This window comes from Pyrgilauda ruficollis, unplaced genomic scaffold (genome assembly GCF_017590135.1).
Source record: "Pyrgilauda ruficollis isolate IOZ18807 unplaced genomic scaffold, ASM1759013v1 scaffold27, whole genome shotgun sequence".
Classification (NCBI taxonomy): Eukaryota; Metazoa; Chordata; class Aves; order Passeriformes; family Passeridae; genus Pyrgilauda; species Pyrgilauda ruficollis.
In genome coordinates, this window is record NW_024524044.1 from 4,612,608 (window position 1) to 4,618,607 (window position 6,000).

The following is a 6,000-nucleotide window of genomic DNA, read 5'->3' on the forward strand; positions in this document are numbered from 1 at the left end:
CAGAAATCTAATAATTAAGTGTTGAATACTGTGAATATCATCTTATTGTTACCTTCTGCCTTCTACATAAAAGAAAATCAGTAGGTCTGTTTGGCTTTCAGAAGGCATAAGAGAAGTGACTGACTGGTACTGTGCTCAATGACAATGCAGAAGAATCACTGAAGGTCAGTTAATTATGCTGCCAGATGCTCCATAAATGGAGAGGAAAGTACACATACCCTGTTTGTGCTAAATCTATTAATGCAGTCATTAATTGCAGCCTCCTGCTTAGACACCATCCTGAATGTAAAATAAATGAAACAATTTAAGGGATTGTTCTTAGTCCAACCTGATTTTTGTAGGAAGGCATATAGAAATCTAGTTCATGCTTGATAATCACAGAAATTTACATAAACAGAGACAAAGCCACTGTGTGTGTAGCACCTAAACAGAGACAAAATGAGGAGCTAAAACCTCATTCTTTTCTGAGAACACCTTTCTGATTTCTTTTCTTTAGAGCTGCTGTAAATAAAATAACTTCCCAGTGAAAAGGTTCATCAGTCTTAGACTTCAATATAGGCGATGGCATTTGATAGCTGAGGCAGGTACGTTTTCCCTTGTTTAACTTGACATTGTTTTATGGACTTAAAAATATTGGCTTGGATATTGTGCTTTGCTATTCAGTGCTCAGCACAAAGAAATCAAATATAACTTTGTCACTGTGATTCTTAAGGAAACCTAGGATCTAGTCTGCAATGCAGGATGTATGCACTGCTCAGGCTGCCACACTTTATGGACCAAGATGCTCTCATTCATGCCATTCTTCTTCCTTAAGATTATTTTTGCACTGACAGGTTGCATGCAGATCTGCTTTGTGAGATGTGGCTAATCAGGCAATTACTGATAAGATGAACCCCTGGACAGCTAGTGAAGCAAAGTCAGGCCAGTGATCTTTGCTGTACATTATCAAGCAGCTATGTCAGAAATGACTATGTTGTGGATCCTATTCAATTTAAGTGCACATTTGTGCTTCATATCTGAGATACATGTTCCATCGCTCCCCTCTTCCAGATCATTGGAAAAGATAATAAACAGAGCTGTGCCCAATTCTGAGCCCCAGGGAGAAGCTCTAGTGTGGATTTCACTCCATTCACCACCACTCTCTGGGCCCAAACATCCACCAGTTTTTTACCCAGTGAACAGTATACCATCCAAGCCATCAGCAGGCAGTATCTCCAGGGACAGACACTGCTGTGGAAAACAGAAAAATGTGCTAAGAAAAACGACCTTGTCTAAAATATAATTTTGAAATGATTAATTGGAATTAGGAATAACACTGGAAATTTTTCCTTCAAAACTGACAGTTTCAGAACGGGCTTCTTTCTAATGGAACTGAACTCTGCAATGGGAAGCAAGTCAGTTGAATTCCCAGTTTAATGGGAACTTGCTGATTCTGGGTACAGAGGCAGGCAAATTACTGTAATTGCAGACTATTTGCTTTAGTCAAAATCCTACAAAATGTCTTTGGAAGAAGTCCTGTAGCAAGTAGTATTTGTCACAATTATCAGGTCAGCCATACTTCTTATTCTTCTAATTTTTTCAAAAACAGGCCAATCCTTACTTAGCCCCAGTTCCAACAAATCTCTACCCCATCTGGAAATCGGCCTTTTTCCAAGATGAGTTCCACAACACCAGGGAAGGAGGAGAAGGAGGGACTTGTTTTCATAATTGTTTGTGCAGATTAAGCTTCATCACTCCCTGCAGTCTGGAAATTCCACAGATGACTGTGGTTGTCAAATGCCTCACCAAAGTTCCATGTTGCTGATAATGCTCAGCAGAGTCACTCTGAGGTGTTCCTAGACAGGCCTTATGCTGTCCATCTCAGCACACTCAAGCTCTTTTCCAGTCTGAGTGGCAAGACTAAACCACCTTTTGTTGATGTAACATCATGGTGGTGCAAAGGGTGCAGCCGGGCATGGGCTAGAGGTGACTTTTGACAGTCCTGAATGAGAAAACTCAGGTAAATATCATGCAGTCAAGCCACAGTACACAACTAGTGAGTATCTAGAGGGAGATAGGATAGCAAGCTCAACATTTCCTACCCTGACTTCAGTGCTGTTACTTGGGTGAATACTGATGTCACCTAATGCAGTTATAGGTGTGTAGGGTGCTCGAGGTGCAAAAGTTCTCCTGACATGCTGAGACACGTCAGGAAGCATGCCTGACTTTTCGCCATGCCTTAGTCTTGCCGTGTAAAGACAAACTAGGAGCAGCCCCTGGGTATTTTGGCAATTCAATTGCAAGGGTCCATGCTGCTGTGATAGGAATGTCCTGGACATCCCATGGTCCAGTCTACTCTGCAGATATTACAGATTTGTCTCTGAGTATGGCTCTCATCAGAGCTTAGCCCCTTCGCCATCACACACCTCCACACAGTCACCTGATTAACTAACCCACAGAGCAGCACTAACAGTGATTACCTTGGCAGGGCTGAGTTATTTTCAGTGCCTGCAATTCTGTTCCCTCCAGGTGTAATTACAAGAGCAATTAAAACCAGCCAACTGCCTCCAAGTATTATTTCTTGAGAAAACAGGTCTCAAAATAGGTTATATATATATATATTCTGCTATCTCAATTGTAGCTCAGGATGGCCTCAAAGCACTCTTATACAGTCTCCCTGTGTTTCTTTCCCTAAGCCAGCAAACCCTGGCCCCTCCTTTTTTGTGTTGTTACTGGTTGTTATCATTGTAGAGTGATTCCATGAAGTTTTCATTTCCAGGCCTACCAGCTCTCTGGCTTAGGGCAGGACCTCCAGTAGGTGTGATAAACTGCCTTCTCACTCTTTACTCCAAGGTTTGTTCTCAACAGCTTGTCTAATGCTTCACTGATTTCCCACCAACCATAACCTCTAGTTAGATCAGGACTAAAAAATTCATAAAGGAGAGTTTTATAGTACAAAAATTACTTTTTGCTGACTAGTTTATACACAATTTTTATGGAATTGCTTCTCTGTACTGTTATTCTGCTATGCAAAATTGCCATCAAAGCTACACAGCAAATAGTCTGCTACGGGTAAATAAAGAAGCAGATGTTTTTCATTTAGCCAAAAGGAAGATATAAAGAAAAATTAGACAAACTAGTTAAAGAGATGATGAAGAGCTGGAGTGTCCAATAATGTAAGTCAGTCAGAAATTAAAGGCTTAATGTTAACTGAAGCTGAGCACTGTTAGGCAGCCTGTAAGAATTACTTTCCAAATTACATTGTCAATATGCTTTCTGCAGTATCACAGGCTATCAGAAAAGTGAAAAAATAGACTTCAACTAATATTATAGTAATTATTCACACTTTCAAAAATAAACATTAATGGGGAATCTGGGTAATGAATACCTGATTGACAAATTTGTATCTTGGGAAGAGATATCCATTAATCTACAAAGTACAGGTGAGATCCCAGATAAGCAAACACAAAAACATGCAACCTCCTTGCTTTCACCAGTGTAGTTGTGAACTGAAATGCAAATCCTAGCTGGCTCACATGTCAGAGTGTGATCTCTCTGATAAAAACACATTATTGAAAATTCAGACCAGCAAAGCTGTGAAGAAAGACCACTTAGAATAGTTTTGTCTACTGCACAGTGCCTGATAAAGCACTTTTCCATACACATTTTTCCATACATGTACAATGTACATGACTGTAGGTAACAAGAAACACTTCCTACTTCCAAGCACTTGCATCTGTTTTATACCTGTAGCTCTAGAGGTGCTTTCTCTTCTTTGAAACTTTAAATCCAAAGTTTTTTTGTGAAAGACTTTATGAAAGGTGTGCCATTTTATTGGAGTATGCTTAATTTTTGCAGTTGTAAAATAAAATATAAATTTCCCTTGAACATAAAATTCACTTTAAGGTTAAAATAGAAATGCCTAGAGCTGTAAGTGCTTTCTTTGCCTGTCGAGAGATTAAAATGCATTTGCAAAGGAAGAATGAGGAAAGCAGTAAATTTTGTGTTTAATTTCTGAAACAACCATGTTGTTTGCCTTTTCACAATTTGAAATCCTGGCTATAAAATGAAACTGTGGAATATAAAAATGGAGAAAGAAAATGGAGACAAGAAAAAAAATGAATGAAAATGTTTCTTTCATGACAATGACACTGCTCAAATCATCTAGACTCTGACTGGCAAAACTGATGAAACTTCAGGAGCAAGCTGATTAAAAAGTCAGAAGGCCAAAGAGCTGAGAGTTGAAATGAAAATGACACATGACCTAAAGGTCTTAATGATACACATGACTACATTATTGCAGTACTGTGGAAGCTATTTTGACCAAGACTTCCAGTGCAAAAGCAAGTACACTTTGAGCTTTTGTTATACATTCTCTTACCCAAGTCACCATGCTGTCTGTTTGCTATATTGGGCCTCAGATGTGCAAAGCAAAAATTATGCATGTTACATAAGTTTGAACACAATCTGTTGTCTGACAAAGGTCTATAGACAATATATTTTCAGTTTTATCATCTAGGTGCTGATTGGGATTAGGATCATAGAAACATGGAATATCCTGGAGCTGGAAAGCACCCACAAGGATCATCAAGTCCAACTCCTGGTCCTGCACACAACAGCCCAAATTGAATATGCCCTGTCTAAAACATGTTTGACCAAAGCACACATATTATAGTGCAATTATCATAACTTGTATATCCTAGAGTCATACCACAACAAATTTTTTTCAACACTTCTCTATTCTTCAGTAGGATCTTGTTATACTTATAGACTGACAATCTCCTTTTAACCCTGTCACCATCCCCACAACAGAGATTGATAATAATCGATAATTGTCATGAATGTGTTTTTAATGGTCCTGTTTTACAAAACTCAAATTCATCAGACTTTTTGTGAATCAGACTCTCTCCTGCTCCAAATCACTTAATCTGTGTCAGCAAAGGCACAGCTGTTGAGCAACAGCTAACTCTGTGGCAAGCTGCCTCTGCAACATCTTAGTGAATGTATGTGCGCAAACAGCCCTTGGGGTGGGAATAACTGCATGCACTGCAAATGCAGTTGTGTCTTTTATTTTTACCCTTTTAATGATATATCCAAAGTATTGAATCCTTTTTACTTTTTCATCTTTGGGCTTTCCAGGAAAGCTTAAAAATCAGTTTTATGACTCGTTTGTCCTTGAGCCTTTTTCTTATTTACAGAGATATTATTTATAATATATGCTGGCCAATTCTGTTCTTAGTTTCAGGCCCTCAAATGTGAGGTTATTGACACTAAGCAGCATTTGGTTTGTTTGCAGGGGTATAGCTTGTAGGAAAACACTACTGTTTGGCTTGATTTTCAGAGACACTGAGCCAAGAAAGTGCAGCCATGGGACTGGTTTCCTTACCCTAGTGTTCAGGCTTCTAAGTCACAATCCTTCTAAGAAGGATGCCACAGATAGAGTTAATCATCCCTCTTCTGCTTTCCACCCTAAGATCTTAGAGTTATATATACATTATAGAAAAAGACCTTTTCACCAAATTTCCATCTTATTTAGCTTTTTGCTACTCATTGTTGCTGCTTTGAAGATGAATGAATGTGGCAATGGAAAATGCATGGACACTTATTTCACCAGAATCTGTGTTCCAGCCCAGGAGCAGAGACAGGAAATCCAGATGTCAGACCTGGCAGGTAGTGTGGCAGATGGTACCATGGCCTCAAGGGCAGTGGAAGTTGGGCAGAGGGATTGCAGCTGTATGAGAGAAATTGAGGGGATCTTGAACAGCTATAAAGTCAGTAGTATGGATGGCTTGGAAAAAGAGGAAAAAGCTTCACTTGAAGAAGAAATGTAGCATCAGGAGAGAGAGAGCATAAAAGCAGCTGAGGTGTTTTGTGGAAAGTGATCTTCACAGCAGGAAAGTCAGAGAAAGACAGCACAGTAAAGTCAAGACTAACTGGGGAACTGCTTTGGAAGAGAGCAGAAGGGAAAAAAATGAAAGCATAAGGAAAAGTGTGAGACAAAAATTGTGAGCACTTCTCTGG